Source organism: Chiloscyllium plagiosum, chromosome 7 (genome assembly GCF_004010195.1).
Source record: "Chiloscyllium plagiosum isolate BGI_BamShark_2017 chromosome 7, ASM401019v2, whole genome shotgun sequence".
NCBI classification, from domain to species: Eukaryota; Metazoa; Chordata; class Chondrichthyes; order Orectolobiformes; family Hemiscylliidae; genus Chiloscyllium; species Chiloscyllium plagiosum.
In genome coordinates, this window is record NC_057716.1 from 25406792 (window position 1) to 25428717 (window position 21926).

A 21926-nucleotide genomic window follows, 5' to 3' on the forward strand; every position below is an offset into this window, starting at 1 on the left:
AAAAAGGATAAGCTTTCCATAAACGTTAAAAATTTTAAGTAAGGCAAATTTTAATGGTATGAGACAAGAACTTGCAGTTGATTGGAGTAGACTGCTTGCAGGTAAAGGGATGTCTGATAAGTGTGAGGCTTTCAAAAATGTGATAACAAGTGTTCAGAGTCATTATGTTCCTGTTAGAGTGAAAGGTAAGGCTAGTAGGATTAGAGATATTGAGGTTTTCTAGTTAAAACTAAAAAAATTCATATTCTAGATATAAACAACTGGATTCAAATAAATCTCTTGAACAGTGTAAAGAGTGTAGGGACATTCTTAAGAGGGAGATCAGAAAGGCAAAGAGGGGATATGCAATAGCCTTAGGAGATAAGGCCAAGGATAATCCAAAGAGATTCTACAAGGACATTCAGAGCAAGAGAGCAACAAGATAGAGTAAGTCAGAGAGGTAGTCTTTGTGTTGAATCTTAGGAAATAGGAGAGATATTAAATGAATATTTCACATCTGTCTTTTTCTGTGGAGAAAGAAATGGAGGCTCGAGGACTCAGGGAAATATATATTGATGTTTAGAAAAAGGTTTACATTGCAGAAAATGAAGTGCTGGAGGCCTTTGAAAATATAAAGGTGGATAAATCTCTGGGACCTGATTGTATCCCAGTACATTGTGGGAAGTTAGGGAGGAAATTGCATTGTACCTTGCAGAAATATTTGTTTCATCTATAACTATAGGTAAGGTGCTGGGTGACTGGAGAGTGGCTAATGTTCTACCTTTTTTTCAGAAGGGTTGTAAGGAGAAGCCTGGGAACTATAGACTTTTGAGTCTGACTTCATTGGTGTGTACGATGTTGCAGGTAATTCAGAAATATAGGATTTACGTGCAATTTGAGAGGCAAGGAATGATTAGGGGTAGTCAGCATGGCTTTGTGCGAGGGAAATTGTGTCTCACAAATTTGATTGAGGTTTTTGAGAAAGTAATCAAGATTAATGTTGGCAGAGCAGTAGACATTGTTTACTTGGACTTTAGTAAAGTCTTTGACAAGGTTCCATACAGTAGACTAATTAGTAAATTTAGATCACATGGGATTCAAGATGAGCTTGCCAATTGGATACATAATTGGCTTCACAGTAGGAGACAGGGAGTGATGGTGGAAGATTGCTTTTCAGATTGAAAGCCTGTTACCAATGGTGTTCCACAGGGATTGGTGCTGGGTTCACTTTTATTTGTCATTCATACAAATTATTTAGATGAGAATATAGAAGGCATGGTTAGTAAGTTTGCAAATGACACCAAACTTGGTAGTGTAGTCAACAGGGAAGAAGGTTATCTAAGATTACAAAGAGATCTTGATCATTAGGGTAAATGGGCTAAGAAGTGGCAGGCAAACTTTAATTTGGATAAATGTGAGGTTTGGGTTTTGGTAATACAAACAATGGCAAAAGTAGGGCCTTGGGAAGTTTTGAGTCAAGAGTGTGTTACTTCAACAGGACTTATGAAGGGCTAATGCCCAAAACATCGATTCTCCTGCTCCTCGGATGCTGCCTAACCTGCTGTGCTTTCCCAGCAACACACTCTTGACTCTGATCTCCAGCATCTACAGTCCTCACTTTCTCCTTGGGAAGTTTTGTAGAACAGAGAGATCTAGTGGTTCAGGCACATAATTCTTTGAAGTTTGCGACATGTACACATGGTGGTTAAGAAGGCGTGTAACACACTTACATTCATTGCTTAGACCGTTGAGTATAGGCATTGGGATGTCATGTTAAGGTTGTATAGGTTGTTGATGAGGCTTCTTCTGGAGTACTGTGTCCAGTTCTGATTGCCTTGTTACAGGAAATATATTATTCAGTCAGAGAAGATTCAGAAGAAATTTATTAGGGTATTGCTGAGAATGGAGGGTTTGAATTATAAGAAGAGGCTGGGTAGGCTGAGACATTTTTCACTGGCGCATAGGAGGTTGAAAGGTGACCCCATAGAGGTTCATAAAATCATGAGGGGTATAGATAAGGTGAATGGCAGATGTCTTTTACCTGGGATGGGGGATTACAAGGCTAGGGGCATATTTTTAAGGTGAGAGGAGAAAGATTTAAAAAAGACATGAGCAGCAATTCTTTTTACACAGAATGGTTGTGTGTGGAATGAACTTCCAAAGGAAGTGTTGGATGCCGGTATAGTTACAACATTTAAGAGACATTTGGATAAGGACACGAATAAGAAATGTTTGGGGAGATATGGACTAAACACAGGTAGGTGGGACTAGTTTAGCTGGGATTATGGTCGGCATGTACTGGTTGTACCACCATGCTGCATGACTCTCTATGTCCTATTCTTATATCTTTTCCTCTCGCTTCTGCTTAATGGCTATTGATGGTTTGGATAGCTTTGTTAATCACTAAGTGCCCTGTTAATGTTTGTTCCATCGTTTTAAGCTTGAGTGTCTGTTGCTAATATGCATTCCTTCTTTGTTTAGTCGATGAGATATGTCCAGCCAGGATGGCTGTTGACAGGATATGTAGTTTACACTAGCTAATGTCATTAGCACTAGTTGATGTTTGTGTCTGGTGTCTGAGTTTTGTGACTTCAGAGTGGCCAGTGTACCCAGCATTCCTTGCTGTTTGGCCATGTTGGCAATCTAACTGTGGTTTAGCAGGCCGGAGACTGTTACGACTAAGACACTGGTCAGACCTCAGCTGGTGTCTTGTATACCTTTCTGGGAGCTACACTATAGGAAGGATGTGAATGCATTCAAAGTGCAGAAGTGGTTCATGAAAATGGTTACAGGGAAGACACACTACAATTAAGAGGAAAGATTGGAGATGTTGGGATTGTTTCCTTTGGAGAGGATGATGCCAGTAGGAGATTGATAGAAGTTTTCAACATCATAAGGGGTCTGGACAGAGTGAATACTGGTAAATGGATTGAGAACTAGAGGGCACCGTTTTAAAGGAGTTTTGCAAAAGAAGCAAAGGTTAGTTTAGGATGTGGAAAGCATGGAATAGAAGTCTTGAAGGCACATTGAATTGAGGCATTCTATAGGACATTGGGTGATTACTAAAATAGGAGGAACATGCAGAGATACAGAGAAAAGTCAGGAGATGAGCATTAATTCAAAATTCTCATACCATAGTGCAGTCACAATAGGCTGAATGGTGTCCTTTGCGCTGTGAGTCTGTGATTCTGAGTAGCATGTCCTGTGGATAAAGAAGTGATTGCAAGACTTGGATTTCCAGAAAGCATTTGACAAGATGCCATATCAAAGATTATTGTGGAAAATAAAATCTCACTAATGGTTATATTATGAGTGGGTAAGTAGTAACACATTACCATAGACGGCATGGTGGCTCAGTGGTTAGCACTGTTGCCTCACAGCACCAGGGACCCAGGTTCAATCTCTGCATTGGGTGACTGTCTGTGTGGAGTTTGCACATTCTCCCCGTGTCTGTGTGGGTTTCCTCCGGGTGCTTTGGTTTCCTCCCACAATCCAAAGATGTGCAGGTTAGGTGAATTGACCATGCTAAATTGCCCATAGTGTTCAGGGATGTGTAGGTTAGGTGTATTAGTCTGGGGTAAATGTAGGGGATGGGTCTGGGTAGGTTACTCTTCGGAGGATCGGTATGGACTTGTTGGGCCAAAGGGCTTGTTTCCACACTGTAGGGATTCTATATCTATAAAGATTGGCTGTTTGGCAGAAAACAGGTAATATGCATAAATGAGTCTTTGGCTATTTGACAGGATGAGACAAATGGAGACCCAGAGGGTACTGTGTTAGGGCCTCAAGTTTTAAATTTTGCTTCAACGACATAGATAAGGGGAGCAAAGGCTTGGGAGCTAAGTTCACAAACAACACCAGGATAGGTAGGAAAGTACGTTGTGAAGAAGACATAAGAAAGTTGCAGATGGACATAAATGGATTGAGCAAGTGGGCAAACATCTAGCAAATGGACTATAAAGTGGGAGAATGTGAAACTGTTCACTTTGACAGAACGGAAAAGCAGATTATTAGTTAAACAGAGAATGACTGGAATTCCAATGTAAAGAGGGATTTACTTATTCTGAGTCACAACAAATTGATTTGCAGGAGTAGCACATAATCAAGAAGGCTAATGTGATGCTATCATTTATTACAAATTGAAATGAACAATATAAGGATGTTGTGCTTCAGTTATCCAGGGCATTGATGACACCTTATCCTGAAAACTGTATACATGCATTGGAGGCAATTCAGAGGATGTTTTCTAGATTGATAGCAGGTTGAAGAATATAAGATCCTGAATGAACTAGATAAAGTGAATATAGCAAGGATGTTTTCTTCTGTAGATCAGTCTAGAGCAAGGGAGCACTATTTTGAAAATAGAGGTCTCCCTTTCAGGTTAGAGATGAAGAGAACTCTATTCTCTCTAAGGGTTTTGAGACTTTGGGAATCATTGCCTTAGAAGGTGGAGGAGGTGAGATAATTTAATATTTTAATGACAGTGGTTTAATAGATTCTTGTTACACAGTGGAATCAAGGGTTATCAGGGGAGGTTAGGAAAATTGAATTTGAAACACAAACAGGTCAGCTGTGATCTTACAGAATGTCAGAGCAGGCTCAGTAGTTCAATAGTCTATTTTTGTTCTTATTTTGTATGTTTGTATGTTTAATAATTAAGAATGATTTTCGTGGTGTTTTCATGATCTCAGATGTCCCAGTGAATAAAATATTTTTGAAATATAGTAACTTGTGACATATAAGGCAGCCAATTTGTACATGTACAAACAGCACCACCACCAGAGCTAAATGATCTGTTTTTAATAACAACCTGCCTTTATATTGTGCTTTCAATAAATAAGGAAATGTCAGGACAGATGATCACAAGCTTGCTCAATACATTAGGTGTTAAGAAACACTTAAAGCATGTAGGAAGGCAATTGTTGAGCTTCAGGGGAAATGATTTAACATTGAAATGTTAAATGTTGAAAACCAGAGAAAATCTAAGAAAATTGTAGGAATGAAGGCATTCCTGATATAGAGTCATCGTCACAGAGATGTACAGCATGGAAACAGACTCTTTGGTCCAAAACTTCCATGCCAACCAGATATCTTAAATTAATCTAGTGCTATATACCAGCATTTGGCCCAAATCCCTCTAAAACATTCCAATTCATGTGCCCATCCGGATGCCTTTTAAATGTTATTATTGTATCAATCTCTACCACCATCTCTGACAGCTCATTCCATGCTCTGCATGAAAAAGTTGCGCCTTAGGTCCCTTTTAAATCTTTACCCTCCAACTTAAACCTAAGCCTTCTAGCTTTGGACTCCCCTACCCTGGGGAAAAGACCTTGTCTGTTCACCTTATCTATGCCCCTCAATACGGGGTGGAACAATGTCATGGAGGGATATGAGGAACAGACTGAGAAATTTAAACTTGTAAATTGTCTGAACTGAGGAACAATACATGTCAGTGAGCGTAGTGGTGACAAGTGAACAGAACTTGGTGTTTATTGACAGATAAATACTGTATTAGCAAGAATGCTGCTTCCATTAGAGCTAATTAAGCCTTAGTTTTAGCTTCTGGCAGTGCAACCTTCCCTCAGTACTGCACTGGGAGTATTGGCTTATATTTTATGCTGAAGACACGTGACAGAATTTGATGATCTGCTGACAGTTGATCATACTGTCGGAACCCTCACTGATCTTTTACTATTTTAAATTTATTTTTGTATCAGTTTTGGTTTTGGATTGTGAACTAAGATCTGTGAGTTTTGGACTGTGGGCAGCAGCATGTGCTAATAATAAAACACAGCAAATAAGGTGTTATTTGTTTGTGAGGCTAGGTTTGGAAGTTAATAGCAGAATAGTTCTTGATCAAAAGGTTCCTCAGACTGTTTGACATCGGCAAAGAATAGTATGGTTAAATGGATAGCAAGTGTTTGTCCATAATAAAGTCAGTATCTAGGAACTGGCTGCAGCAAGTTTGCAAGAAATATTATACTCCAACAGAAGGCAAATGCTGAATGGTAACTGGGACCCCATGGGGAGCGGGTCAGTCCAACAGGGAGAGCCAGAGTTTTGAACTAGGTTTTGGATTGTGCTTTCTGGGAGAGGAATTTGGCTGTCGATACTACAGCTTGAAGATTTGAAAGCTCCCTGCCTAACCTCCTGTTATGAGCTATTGGATGTTCAGAGAATAGAAACTAAATTGTAAGTATTACTGACTTCCTTTGAATGAGCTGAAAAGGTGGTTCTGATTGACATCTTCAGAACATGAACTAAGAAACAATCACATATGCCTGTGGAACAATGTGTCGTGAAAACCGCTTCAGTAATTTGGCCAGTTTTGTTATTTTCTTTAACCTTCAACTGTGTTTGTTTGTCTGTCTGTCTTTTGACTGAAAACAAAAGATATTAGATTTAAATATCAATTAGATTATTTTGTTGTTTAAGTTTTGGGGTCAATATTGAGGGTCTTCGAACGTTTTAATTTCAAGGTGTTGTGAATGCAGAGTTAGAAAGGCTGATTTAGTTTGGTTGCCTGTCTCTGTGTCATGACAGTGCTGCCCCTTCCACTGTCAGCTTACCCATGTGCTACACGTACGGTGCAAATTAGAATAATAAAATCCCTAAAGTGTGGAAGCAGGCCATTTGGCCTGTAAAGTCCACACCAACCCTCTGATCAACATCCCATCCAGACCCACCCACCTATCCTATCCCTATAACCCTGCATTTCCCATAGCTAATCCATCTTGCCAGCACATTCCTGTACACTGTGGGCTATTTAGCATGGCCAAACCATGTAATCTGCACATCTTTGAACTGTGGGAGGAAACCGGAGCACCCAGAGTAAAAAAAAAACACACACACACACAATGTGCAAACTCCACACAAACAGTCACCCAAGGGCCCTGGCATTGCTAAGCACCAGTGCTAACCACTGAGCCTCCATGTTACCCATGCCAATCATTGGAAACAGTTGGGTGCTGTAATAACATGTTCATTAATTGACCTTGCCCTAGAGCTCATGGTGAGCACTATAGGCACACACGACACCAAAGAGCACAGTGCATGTCTGTAATATTGGATCTGAATTTTTTGAAGGATTCCAATGCCTCCTTTACTTCCATTTATTAAGTTTTCATTTCCAGAAATATATACAAACATTTGTGTAAACATTTTAGTTGGGAGCAGAAGTAGGTCAATTCATCCCTACAGCCTGTTCTGACATTCGAGAAGATCATGGATGATCTATTGCTCTACATTTCTGCTTACACCTCATAACTATTCTTTTGCCTATCATGAATTCATCTACCTCTGCTTTAATATTCAAAGATTCTAGTTCCACCACCTTTTGAGGAAAGGAATTCCAAACACTCCTCATCTCTGTCATAAATGGATGTCCCCTTATTTATAAACAGTGACCCATAGTTCTAGATTGTCTCATAAAATCATATAATCCTTGCAGCACAGAAAGAGATCATTTGGTCCACCACATCTGCACTGACCCTCTGAAGAGCATTGCACCAAGACCTCTACCCTATCCCAGTAATCCCTCATTTATCTTGGCTAACGTGCCTGCTCAAGAGATCCTGAACACTACAGACAATTTAGTACAGCCAATCCACCCAACCTGCACATCTTTGGACCATGGGAGGAAACCCACGCAGGCACACGGAGAACGTGCAAATTCCACACAGTCACCTGAGTCGGAATCAAATCCAGGTCCCTGGCACTGTGAGTCAGCCATGCTAACCACCTAGCTGCCATGCCACCCATGCTATTCAATGGAAACATTTGCATTCATCCTGGCAAGACCCCTCAGAATCTTTTATGTTTCAATTAAGTCATCTCTTACACTTTCAAACTTGAGCAGATACAAGTTAAGCCAGTTCACCCTTTCCTCATAAAACAACATGCCCATTCCAATTATTATTCTGGTAAACTATCTCTGAACTATTTTCAATGTATTTATAGTATTTCTTAAATAAGGAGACTAATATTTTGCACAGTGCATTAGATGGAGTCTTGCTAAAATCCTGTATAACTGAAGCAAAATCTCACTTTTTTTGTATTCATTTCCCCTTACAATTATTAACTTAATATTTATTAACTTTCCTAATCACTTGCTATACCTTCATGCTAACATTTTGTGATTCATGCTGTCGCACATAAAGTCTCTTTGTACTTAAGAGCTCTGCAATCTCTCACCATTTAGATAATATGCTTCCTATTTATTCTTCCTGCCAAAATGGTCAATTTACATTTTCCCACATTATTCTCCATGTGCCAGATCTTTGCCCACTCACTTAACAGCATCTTTACAACCTGTATACAATTGACTTTTCTGTCAATTTTGTTTCATCAGCAAGTTTGGTAACAATACATTTGTTCCCTTCATCAAAGTCATTAATATAAATTGTAAACAGCTGCAGCCCCAGCATCTATCCCTGTGGTCCACTGCTCATTACATCTTGCCAACCAGATACTGACCTCTATGTTCGTATGTGGTTTCCTGTCAGCTAGCCAACGTTTTATCCATTAGGAGAAAGTGAGGACTGCAGATGCTGGAGATCAGAGCTGAAAAATGTGTTGCTGGAAAAGCGCAGCAGGTCAGGCAGCATCAAAGGAGCAGGAGAATCGACGTTTCGGGCATAAGCCCTTCTTCAGGATCCTGAAAAAGGGCTTATGCCCGAAATGTCGATTCTCCTGCTCCTTGGATGCTGCCTGACCTGCTGCGCTTTTCCAGCAACACATTTTTCAGCAATGTTTTATCCATGTCAATATGTTACCCTCTACACCATAAACCTTCATTTTGCTCTTTAAACTTTGATGTGGCACCTTGTCAAGGTAGAAATTTAAATATAGTACATCCACCATTTCCCGTTTATCTTCCTCAGAGCACTCCAATAAATTATTTAAACATGAATTCCTTTCACAAAACCATCTTGACTATGTCTGATTACTTTGAGCTGTTCTAAATGCCATAATAACTTCAAACATTTTCCAATCTAATGAAATCTTCTCCAAGTCTCGGATATTTTGAAAGACTAAAACCAATGCATTGGCTGTTTCACTAGTCACTTCATTTAAGTCCCTAGGATGAAGTCAATGAGGACCTGGGTACTTGTCAGTTTGCAGTTCCAACAATTTGGTCAGTACTGCTTCCTGGCTGACTGCAATGTTCTTGACTTCCAGCTTCCCTTTCACTTCCTGATTTGCAGCTTTTTCTGTTACATGGCTCCTCTGTAGTGAAGACTTTTGCAAAATACCTGTTCAATTCATCTGCAATCATCCTATTTTCCATTAGTAATCTCCAGACTCACCCTCTGTCATATCAATGCTTATTATGTTCACCCTTTTCTTTTTAAAATATCTATTGAAACTCATAGGGCAGCATTTAATAGGGGCCTGAACAACAGGGCTATGGGAGAGATCTGTGGCAGAATTGTGTGAGAGGTTCAGTGAGGATGATCTCGATGGTGGGTGAAGCCCTTTGCTTCTTTTAAGCATTCAGTGGGAAGTGAGGAGGTTCTCACTGGACATTGGTGAGTTGTCAGTTAGAGGGAATTACTGCTTGTTAAAGACCTGATTAACTGCATCTCACCTCATTAGTACACAGCTTCCTATCCTATCCGATGAGCTGAACAAGCTAGAGGTCAAGAATTTTCGACCTGGATATCAGAGAGTTTACCTGGAGACTTCAGGTCTGCCATTGGCTGCAAACAGTCTCTATGTTGCTCAGTACAAAACGGCACCTCAGGGCGATGTTAATCCTTGTTAATCTTAGCCAGCCTTTGCTGTTTTTCATATTCTGTCCAATCTCCTGACCCACCACCAATCTTTATGTAATTATGTGCATTTTTAAAAGTTTGATGTCACCTTTAAGTTGTTTTTTTATTTCATTGCAGGGGTCACCTCCTTGAAATTTTTCTTTTACATTTTCTTTATCATTAGAATGTATCAATCATGTCTATTCTGAAACTTGCTTAAATATCAACTATAGAGTCATAGAGGTAAAAAGCATGGAAACAGACAAGCCCAACGTGTCTATGTCAACCAGGTTTCCTAAACTGATTTGGTCCCATTTGCCTATGTTTGGTCCATTCTCCTTTAAACCTTTCCTATCCATGTTCCTGTCCAAATCTCTTTTCAATGCTGTAATTGTATTGGCCTCTACCACCTCCTCTGGCAGCTCAGGCCATTTATGCACCACCGCCAATGTGAAAAAGCTGCCCTCAGGTCCTTTTAAATCTTTCCCCTCTCACCTTAAATTATGCTGTCTAATTTTGGACTCCCCTACCATGGGGAAAAGACCTTGGCTATTCACCTTATCCATGCCCCTCATGATTTTATAAATCTCTATAAGATCACCTCTCAGTTTCCTACACTTCAGGGGTAAAAGTCCCAGCATCTCCCCATGACATCTCTATTGATCAATCCCTTAACCTAATTTGTACTCGCTTTAGCTTGCTTTGTTTTCATGCCCCCATCATTTCCCTTCTTTAGGTTTAAATGTCTTGTCTTGATGACTGCTACCTGGGAGCACTATAAGGTCATTGATTAATCCTTATTTCATTGCATAATGACAGGTCAAGTATAGCCTGGTTAGTTCCAGACAAGTATTTCATTAATTCGTGCCCAGTTTGGTTTGTGCCAACCATACAAATGTTGGTAGAGTACAGATATTAATCAGTGATGTCAACCCAACTAAAGCAGCATAAGTTAGTAATTATTTTAGTTAAGATGGTTCTGTACTTTTTCATATAGTAGGAAAACCTTATGTTTCTAGTTTGCAGATTACTGCAAAGGAAGAAGAAAGTTCATTTTACCTGTAATATTCTGTATGCAAGAGAAGACTACAAAATGATGCAACACTAACATGATAGCAGGCAACATCTGCTTACTAGAACTGCTGTTGAGGGTGAGTAAGAAAAATGGTATTTTGAAATACTCCAAATTATAACGGATGGGTGGAAGTGAGGAACAAGAATGTGCAGCATTTAAACATTTGTCAATGTCGTTTGATCTACTAGATTAAGTTTCACCTAATTCACATTAATAATGTGTGTGTATGTTTGTCAGAAAACTGATATTAAAAAATGCCTAGTTCATCATCTAAGAAGATGCTGCAGTCACACTGCTGAGGAAGATCCACGTACTGTGACCCTGGAGCTCATCAGGATTTTTTTAACAGTCGTGGAGCAAAATTACAAGTGAATTAAGAAGCTCCTTGTGCGTTGGGGACGGTCAGTGTTTGTGCAAGCTCAGCAGTAATGAGACTCAGACAAATGCATGTGTCAGAAATTCAATTACTCTGCTGGAGAAATGCTTCCAGTTGCTGCTTGTTCGGGAGAGATCATTAACAACTTTTTGTCATCAGGTCAAGACATCATTCTGGTTGTGAATATTGCACAGGGAAGTTGAAGTTTTGCGTTTTTTATTTTCTTTGTGCATTGGAATGCAGGGCCAATCATTTCATGTCGGGAATCGTGTCGACTGTTTAGTCCGTCGTAAAAAAGCCAGTTTTTGGCAATCTTGTCATGATAATCAAGGAACATCATTTAGGAAGAATGTCAAAGACTGGCAGAGGGTGCAGAGGGTATTTAACAGAATGGTACCAGGAGTGAAAGGGTTTCTGTTATCAAAAGAGACGATGGAGGCTTGTTACGTGCAGAGCAGAAAATGACCAAACTCTACTGCGCAGCATTTATGTGTGAAAATGCTTTGTTATTTACTTTTAATTTTAAAGTAAAATTTTGAAGTTAAAGTATGGTGCTGAGGGTGTTGGACAACAGCATACCTGCCAATGCTTCAGGGGGAGTTAAATTACATAATTGCATCCTTCTCAGTTCACTATGTAAGCGAGGTACGATGCGAGTCACTCAGCAAATGGCTTGGGGAGGGAGCTGGGCATTCTCATCACTGGTAGCAAGAGTGGCCAGACTTTCCTGGCTCAAATGGGCCAGCTAGGCACCACTTCAGATTCTGCAAGCCCAGTCCTTCTGCGGTCACTGCTACAAAACAGTAAAAACTGACAAGGCATCCACCCGCAACATTCAGCAGCACAGGATTGTCACCTCAGGAGTATTAAGTTCAAATAGACACAGGGCCTATTCTGTCACTGATGTTGACATCTGGTGGAGGAAAAATTGCCTGAGGTCTCTGACACATACATGCTCAGCCCCATGCAGAAGACATGCCATACGTGACACAGTTCACCTGCAGAGAGAGTTAGGGGAGCATCAGGTAAGTGTGCTTTTCGGAATCAAAGATGGAGGAGTCAATGCAAGTTACCACATGCAACCACATTATGGCTGAATTTACATAGTTTGAAAGAAAGAAGTGTGGGTTTAAGACTAGTATTTCAAACATGAATAAGGCCACCTATATGGGCACGAGGGCTGAGCTAGCTGAAATGAACACACTACTGAGCTTCGGAGACAGATCAATTGATAAACAATGGCAGGCATTCAAGGGGCAGTTTCAGAATACTCAGAATCACTACATTCCTACTTAGTTCTCAGGGCGGATCCGCCATCTGTCATTAACTTAAAAAGTAAAGGAAAGAATCAAACTAAAGGAAAAAGCATATAATTGCACAAAAGGTGAGTGGCGTGCCAAATAAGAAGTGGACAAAATATAAAGAACTTCAGAGAATGATTAAAAGATTAGTCAGAACAAAGGAATTACAGATTATATGTTGAAATGGGAAAGGAAATTAGAAGTGTAGAGATGGACAGCGAGAAATGGTAGTGAGAAATGGGGAGCTAATAATAGATAACAAAAAAAGGCACATAACTTTAACAGATATTTTGCTTCTGTCTCCACTGTAGAGGATACAAAAATCATTCAAATAGTACCTTTAAACAGGAGGTGGAATGAAGAGACAAACCTAGTGAACTTATCACTGGGGAAGCAGTAATGAACAAACTGGTGGAGTTGTAGCTGACAGGTCCCTGCGTTCTCATGGACTTAAACTTAGGGCTTGAAAAAGGTGGTTAATGAGGAAATGGATTCATTGTTGCTAATTTTGAAAAATGTTCGAGATTCCGGAAAGGTTCCATTGGACTTGAAACAAATAAGTAAAAATAAATAAAATCTCTATTCAAGGGTAGAATAGTCAGAAGGCAGCTCACCACCACCTTCTCAAGGGCATCTAGGGATGGGCAATAAATGCTGGCCCAGGTAGTAATTCCTACGTCCCACAAATGAATTTTAAAAAGGGATAAAGGCAGAAAACAATGAATTGTAGGCCAGTTAGCTTGACAAAGGTTCGGTTGCACAGGCAGGGCTTATTTCCATAGAAGCGTAGGAAAGTGAGGGGTTACGAAATTGAAGTAGACAAGATCTGGAATGGTCTTGAAGAGTTTCCCCTTGAGGGTGAGTGTGGCTCTAAGGGCACTGTTTACAAAATAGGGGCAGCCCTTTTAGGACAGAGATGAGGAGAAATGTTTTCACACAGACTCTCTGCCTCAGACAGTGGTATCATTGAATATTTTTAAGGTGAAGGTAGATAGATTAATTTTGAGCAGAAGAGTAAAGATCTGGGGCAGGAGTGGATGGAAATCTGGAATTCAAAACACAAACCGATTCAGCCATGATCTTTTTGACTGGTGGAACAGGCTTTACAGGCTGAATGGTCTACTTTTGCTCAATGTTCTTACTACTGTGGGGACTTCGCCTTGCGAGCACTTAGCTGTTTCCATGTAAAGAGTGGCAGCTACCTTAGAGTGGTTTTATTATTATGTCTGATACATGTTCAAAACCTGCACTCAATTGGTCTAGCCAGTGGAGATTAGCAACAATGGTATAGTGACAATGGGATAAAGGTACCTCCACCTGACTCGAGATGACCTATTTTCACAAGGGTGATGACAATAGGCACCCACACGGAGGAGGAACCACAGACGGGAACCCCGGCAACTTCATCTCATGGCACTTCAGAGGTACCCTGTCTCTCTGCCTCCCCACTGCCTGTGACCCCGGTATCCCCAGCAGCACCTGCCCAGGTGGGTGAACCTGCACTTGTGGTGTGGGGCTCTCTAGGCCCAAAGCATTCATGGGTAACTGTCAACACCTTCAAAGTCACTGTGTACGTACCATACAGCAGGTTCATCGACCCACACCATGCAACTCAGGCCTTCCTCTAGGTATAATGAGAGAGAGAGAAAGACAAAATATATTTGAGAGTACATCGGTGTTCAACCATTTTACAATATTCTGCATCATGTAAATATATATTCACTTGCACTGTTATAGCCTTTCCAGTAGTTTTGTTATCCCAATAAGAGTAGGGAAAGTGATCCGAGGGCGTGGGTTTGGGGTGAGAGGGAAAGATGTGGGGGGGACCTGGGGGGTGACTTTTTCGCGCGGAGGGTGGTGGTTGTAAGGTGGGCTGCCAGAGAAAGTGGTGAAGGCTGGTACAATTGCAACATTCAAAAGGCATTTGGATGAGTACATGAATAGGAGGGGTTTGGATGGATATGGGCCAGGTGCTGGCAGTTGGGACTAGATCGGGTTGGGATATCTGGTCGGCATGAACAGGTTGGACCAAAGGGTCTGTTTCCATGCTGTACATCTCTATGACTCTATGTGGATCATATTCAACAAGCAAAAGGATATGCTGTGTTACAGTGGACCTCCCATAATCAACAAAGTGCAAGTATGCAGAGAACCTCACATCTAGATGTTAGAGATTGCAGCCATGCCACGATTGGTGTATCTCATTTCTGTGGGAGTAACAATAAGGTAAAAGGGAGAAGCCAGATCCTGGAGTGTATATTTACTGGACCCTAAACATACACCTTGTTGGAAAGATGGCAGAATCTGTGCAGTTTCCAAGATTATAAGAGGAAAAAGTTTGTTCCATGTCTGGAATTGTCAAAGACACACTGTAACCTCTAAGGCTGTGAAGTGACCAGTGGACATCTCGCAAGTTCAACATTCATCCTAGTGCAGCACATTGGAGGAAATAGATGCACAAATCACAGTCCAAGTTGTGGAAGTTTTGTCAGAGAGATGCTCAGGCAATGTAAGGGTTTCACTGCATTCTGAAGCACTGCAAGGATAGTGATGGTTCAACACATGTGGGGCATTCTCAGGATGAGGGACATCTCAGTAGCCTTTGTTGGGGAATAACGTGACTGATGTCATTCATATGTAATTATGTTATGCTGAATCCAGGAGTGTGAAATCGTGTAAGTGTTCACTACATCAGGTACTTTCGCAGTAATGTCATCCTAGAGCACATTTTGCTCAGACACTGGAAACTTTGCAGAGGTGAGGGTTTGGACGTATAGCAGAAAGATGAATTCAACATTTTATCATGTACATCAAATAGAAAAACAAGTCAATCCTTGAGGAATCCTTGTGCAAATCAAAATGTTACTTACAATTTTAATATGTCAACCTCGTGCAGTCATCCTTGTAATGGGTGGCTACACAGTTCCCTCTGGCTTCTTGGACTTGGTTGACTGTTACCCTGTCCTGCTCTCTTTGACAGTCCTCCTGGCCTTCCTCAGCTTCCTGCACAGAGACTCCCCATGCATCTGCATCACCTCCTCAGCAAAAACAATCCCTAGTTTGGAGACTGAGCTTGTGGAGTGCATAGTACAACACATCATGGGGTCACCCTGTCTGGATATCCTCTATGGCATGCCTGACAGAACAAGCATTAGAACCTCAGCTTCAGGTGGTCTACAGTCTATTCTACAATCGACCCAATCGAGGTGTGGGCAGCATTGTATCTCTCCTCCACTGGCAGTCTAAGGATGTCTTACAGCTATCATCAGCCAGATGTGGAACAATATTGTTTGTCACTCAGCAACCATCCTTGTGTAGACCAAGGGCCTTTAAGATGATATTCTGGCAAACCTGCAATATTTGACTGACATGATTTTACTGAGTTAAACATTCATGAATTCAAATTCTCTTCTGTTAATGAAGACCACTGTTTGTGATAGGGTGATCTTTTAGCTATATTGATGAAAGTAATTACACGCTGCATCTGTAGGAAGCCAGCAATAGCTGAGAGTAGTAATGTCTGGCTGCTTAACTAACAACTGTCAAAGAGGAATAATATAAATAAGCAGGCTCTAGCAAAGAGAGCTTTGGTGACATCCCAGATTCACTTATGAATTGAGGATTGTGAAATGTATCTGACATCCCCACAGTTTCTCCCTTAGGTGATCTGTTTCCAGATACATCAATAACGCCTGCCGCCTTTAGGACTTGCCATTAACATTGTTGTTAGATGATGACATCTCAATTGTCTTCTGCACTGCATCTTGGTTACTTGCAGATAGCTGCATCTAAATGTGTAAATCCAGTTTCACTCCCAGAGCTCTTCACCCCGTGGTGATTTCTGTCCCATTGCTTGTCCCTCTGGGAGCTGTGCAGCACTTGGCTGCTATTCCTGTTAGCCCTGCAGAATTTGTTGTGTTTTGTGCAGATTTTTTGCAATAACAATACCACAGAAAGTTCAGCTGCATTGACCTCTGCCTTTGTGTCTCCAGTTCCAACCAATCTGTTCGAATATAAAGAGAAAGTCCATTGTCTTAGTAAAGGGATGCCACAGCCTGGACATCCTATCCCATGAAATTCCAGGTAGTGCCCTCAAAAAGGGTAGTGTCAAACTTGCTCAAGAGACCAGATAGCAAACCCACAGGAGTGTGGAGGCATTTACGACATCAGGATTTCATTCATTTCTGATAATAGCTCTTCCTTTCACTCGTACTTTTTACTTCATGTGAGATGATGCTTTGACAATTTCATGTTTCCTTGGCATGAAGCAGCTTAAAGAAGACCCCCTCTTCAACATCCACACCCCCCTTCCCCCTTCTCACACAGCAGTCACCCTGTTATTGCAACTTTCATTTTGTATGTGATCACATTGCACACAAACATATGAATTAGGTCCCTGGAGCCCACTTCACCATTCAATAAGATCACAATTGACCGGTTTGTGTTTTGGGTTCTGTATTCCCATCTGCATCTGATAACCTTTGATTCCCCTGACTAATAAGAATCTACCTCCATCTTAAAAATATTTAATGAACCTACCTATTGTAGTTGTCATGCGCTGGTTTGCATTCCCTAAGACTGTGCCTTGGCCAAATCAGAAGGTGAGGTATTATATGAATGTGCCAGTTCCAAAGGCTTTAATCGATCTCTGAGATCACAAGATGCTAATCAGAGCACAATGCCCTCTCAAGCATTATTGAGGCAAGGTTAGAATCGGAGGCTATGGAAGAATGTTCAAATTCTTCTTAGCTGTGAATTGAAGGCAGATATACAGCAATAGGTCATAACTGGACATCTGATGCTGCAGTAGCCCTATAGAAAGTCTCACATTCCAGTGCTGAGCTCCACTCCTTTTAAAATAAATAATTACTTACACCTCCCACTTTGAATGCTGCTTGTTGATATCGAAACTTTATTGTACAATTAATTTTTGGATGAGGTTCCAACTTTTTGTTCATGTCAGTGACTTGCAGCTTCCACCTCTGATCCATGAATCTCCTCCCTGTATTCTTCATGTCTGATATTGTGTTTGATCTCTGTACTGGTGGTTGCCCGCTGACCAATCAGAAATGCTGCTGCCTCAGTGTCCCTATGAACATGCAAGTTGTATTGCACCTAGCTGGGTGGTTACAGGACCTGTGAGGCATCATTCCCTGTGTGAGGGCACATGCTGAAGTTGTAGCAATTCCACCTAAAGTGAGGAGAAGGAAGATGGCTGCTACAGCCATGCACTCTCCCAGACTGGAGACTTATGGACTCAACTTGACTCACTGGTATTTGCTGTTAAGTTTATGAAGCATCAAGTTTCCCAACTAGACACAAATTAATTGGGAAGGGCAAGTTAATACATCGAGTTGAGCAATTACTTAGGTGTAAATGCAGATATGTAGACCTCTCATCACCAGATGTCTACTTTCTCTTAAGGTTCACTTAACACTTAGAATCATAGAACCCCTACAGTGTGAAAGCTGGCCATTCAGCCCAATTGAGTCCATACGGACCCTCCGAAGGACATCCAGCCAGATTCACTGCCCCTACCCTCTCCCTGTAACCCTGCATTTCCCCATGGTTAACACACCTAGGCTGCACATCCTTGGACACTATGGGGCCTAACTTGCATACCTTTGGAGTATGGGAGGAAACTGGAGCATCCGGAGAAAACCCATGCAGACACGGAGAGAGCGTGCAAACTCCATACAGACAGTGCCTGAGGCTAGAATCGAACACAGGTCCCTGGCGCTGTGAGGGAGCAGGGCTAATCACCGAGCCACCATGCCACCCTAAGGTGCAGAAGAGCTTCCTAGGTGACCAAGAAAGTATATTCAGTGGAAATAAAAAAAATTGCTGACACTGGAAATCAGAAATAAAATCAGAAAAACTCAGCAGGTCAGGAAGCATATGTAGAAAGAAAGCAGAGTTAACATTTCTCAGAACTCTCTGCAGATGCTGCTTGACCTGCAGAGCTTTTCCAACAATTTCTGATTTTGATATTGAGCTGAAGTGCCAGTCTTAGACCACATTTAACTGAAAACATGGTGGTAAAGGAGTTGAAGCAAGCATGACCACTTAGATGATTTTCAAGGAGCTAATTGCCACTTAAACTGATCTTCTCTGATTGAATGTGGAGGTTTTGAGAAGATTTGTAGCTCAGGGAGAGGTTCTAGATGTAGGTTTGCTCACTGAGCTGGAAGGTTCATTTTCAAACGTTTCATCACCATACTAGGTAACATCTTCAGTGGGCCTCTGGACGAAGCATTGCTGATGATTCCCGCTTTTTATTTATATGTTTGGGTTTCTTTGGGATGGTGATGTCATTTCCTAGGGTGATGTAATTTCTTGTTCTTTTTCTAAGGGGGTGGTAAATCGGGTCCAATGTGTTTGGTGATAAGAGTTATGGTTGGAATGCCGTGCTTCTAGGAATTCTCATGCATGTCTCTGTTTGGCTTGTCCAAGGATGGATGTGTTCTCCCATTCAAAGTGGTGTCCTTCCTTATCTGTATGTAAGGATACTAGCGAGAGAGGGTCATGTCGTTTTGTGGCTAGTTGATGTTCATGTATCTTGGTGGCTGATTTTTTGCCTTTTTGTCCAATGTAATGTTTTTTACAGTCCTTGCACAGTATTTTGTAAATGACATTAGTTTTGTTTGTTGTCTGTATAGGGTCTTTCAGGTTCATTAGCTGCTTTTTGAGTGTGTTGGTGGGTTTGTGGGCTATCATGATGCCAAGGGGTCTGAGTAGTCTGGCAGTCATTTCCGAAATGTCTTCATAGGGGAGTGTGGCTAGGGTTTCTGGATGCGTTTTGTCTGCTTGCTTGGGTTTGTTGCTGAGAAATCTGCGGACTGTGTTCATTGGATACCATAATTGTACTGCACAACACTTGAATTTTAAATCTGTAGTTTCGTGATTTAACACCTGAGACAAGTGCAAATTATGATAATCAACTATGAGGATCAAAATTGCATGCTAAAACCAGACTTGCGAACAACAGTGTCTTACTTACACAGCACCGGTTTTGTTTCACCTTTTTACCAAAATACTTCCCTTAGGATCATTAGTGTGAAATCCACTGAAAATATTGCATGGGAACCAGGTGCCCTTGAGTTTATGCAAATTTTATCTCCAGTCATTTCTGACAAGGCCCATGTAATGCTTCATTGTTGTAAAGGTATTCATGCATGTGTCCCGTGTGTGCTGGGGAAGCCCCTGAACTACAGCTGCCATCACATCAGTCAGCTGTACAGACGCACGGTTTGCAAAACTGGACCATGCAGTTCCACTCAACATTTTCACTTGTCATTCCACCAGGAACATATGTTCAGCTACAAGTGAGGCCCAGCACTAATAGCATTTCAAAGGTCAGGTCCCAACTTGCACATTAAATGCTGTTTGACTTAATTCTACCGAGGCTGGGTTTGTGGAAGTACTGTGCTCTGTTTTCAGAGATGGTTTTGAGACCTTGTGGTTAAAGTCAGGAAAGATGCAACATTTGGTGAATGAGGTATGATATCTGTGGTTACATTGTTTTTCTGTCTGCAGAGTGACCGTGAAATGTAGAGAAGACTGAAGAGACGCAGAGCATTCTGTGAAGAGGGAGAAGGTGGGGAACACTCTACATAGAAGACTTTATTCACTAACAGATTTCAGGGACGTTCCTCCAACCTACTTCTGACCCAGCAGCAGTGCCTGAGCCAATTTGAGTTGAACAAAAAGGTGCTCACTGAACTGTGCTACGTCCTACAACCCGAACCAGAGCTTCACAACATGACAAATATCGCCCTGTCAGTTCACTTTAACGTTTGGTGCACTCAAACCCATCCAAGCAGAGGAAAAGAAACATGTCCACACATGCTGTTCATTGGTGTGTCTGTAAAGTCATAGAGATCATCTGTTGCAGGCAAGGACAGTATATGGTCCCCTTGCTTAGGAGAGACGAGCAGAAGGAGAAGGCATGACACATTATTGGGTTAGTGGGATTCCCAATGGTGCAGGAAATTGTCACCTGCATACATGTTGCTCTGTGCACCCCTAATATCCACAGATAGGGGTAGAGGAACCATCCTATAGACATATAGTTGGTGTGTGACCATACCAAGAATATCGTGTTGGCATCACATTCATCTTGCTACAGTTGTCATGACAACTGTCTTCAGGACTCCTGGAGAAATCTAGACTGGCTGTAGTATAAACATGAGTATAGGATCCTTGGAAGAGGAGTTGGCCATTCAGCCCCTTGAGCGTGTTCTGTCATTTAATGACATCATGGCTGACATGTGGATTAACTTCATATACCTATCTTTGACCATATCCCATGATACCTTTGCTTAAGAAAAAGGTTCTATCGCAGATGTAAAACTAACAACAGACCTCACATCAAACTGCCCTTTGAGGAAGAGAGTTCCAAGCATCTGCATCTACCACCCGTTGTATGTAGAAGTGCTTCCTAACAACTCTCCTGAACAGTCTGGCCCTAAGTTTTACACTACACTGCTTAGTTCTAGAATTACCAACCAGTGGATATCATTTATTTTTATCTATCCTGTTTTTCCCTAATCGGATCACCCCTTAACCTTCTAAATTCTGGTGATAACAGACTTCATTTGTGTGATCTCAACTCATCTACATCCAGCTGTCAACAATGCCTGGCACCTTGAAAATACAGAGCTTGGGAGGAAGAGAATGGGCAGGTAGGCAGGAATTATCCTGGACTTCGTCTAATCAGATAATTTGTCAAAGAACATGTTCCAATAAGAAAAGGGATGGTCCTGGACCTCATTTATGGTGATAATCAAAGGGAGTGTTTTTTGTGACTTAAATCCTATGTCCAATCAGTATCACAGGGTTCAGTGCTGGGTTTCTTGCTGTTTGAAGTGTATATTAATGATCCAGATGTGAATGTGGGAAGTATGATCAGTAAGTTCACGGATGACATAAAACTTGGTGGCAGGGTAGGTAGCAAAGGAGAAAACCCTAGAATACAGGACAATATGGTCAGGTGGGCTAAACAGAGGTGAATGGATTTAATCTGAAAAGGGTGAGGTGGTGCTTTTTGAGAGTACTAATGAGGCAAGGGAGTAAACATTGAGTGGTGAGACCCCAGGAAGTACAGAGGATCAGAGGTAGATTGGTGTGCACACCCACAGATCCTTGAAGACAGCAAGACGCATAGATAAGGAATTTGGGAAAAGTGGCTTTATAAGTCAAGGTATTGAATGTAAGAGCAAGGAGATCATGATGGTGCTATATATAAAACATTAGTTAGGCCATAACTGAAATACTGTGTGCAGTTCTGATTATAGGAAAAATGTGATTGCACTACAAAGGGTGCAGTGGAGATTCAGCAGGAAGTTGCCTTAGGCTCAAGAAATTCAGCTAAGAAGAGAGACTGGGATTGTTTTCTTCAGAGCAGAGAAGGCTGAAGGGAGATCGGATTGAGGTGC

General features: G+C 41.4%; 1 long non-coding RNA gene across 2 annotated transcripts in view; it reads left to right on the top strand.

Annotated features, from left to right (window-relative positions):
• Positions 1-21440, top strand: part of LOC122551425 — a 55104-nt gene extending 33664 nt beyond the window's left edge. For both annotated transcript variants that reach the window (XR_006312100.1, XR_006312101.1), the window contains exons 3-4: positions 10757-10888; positions 20026-21440. This is a non-coding gene — a long non-coding RNA (uncharacterized LOC122551425). The remainder of the gene's footprint in view (positions 1-10756; positions 10889-20025) is intronic.
• Positions 21441-21926: the final 486 nt, after the last annotated feature.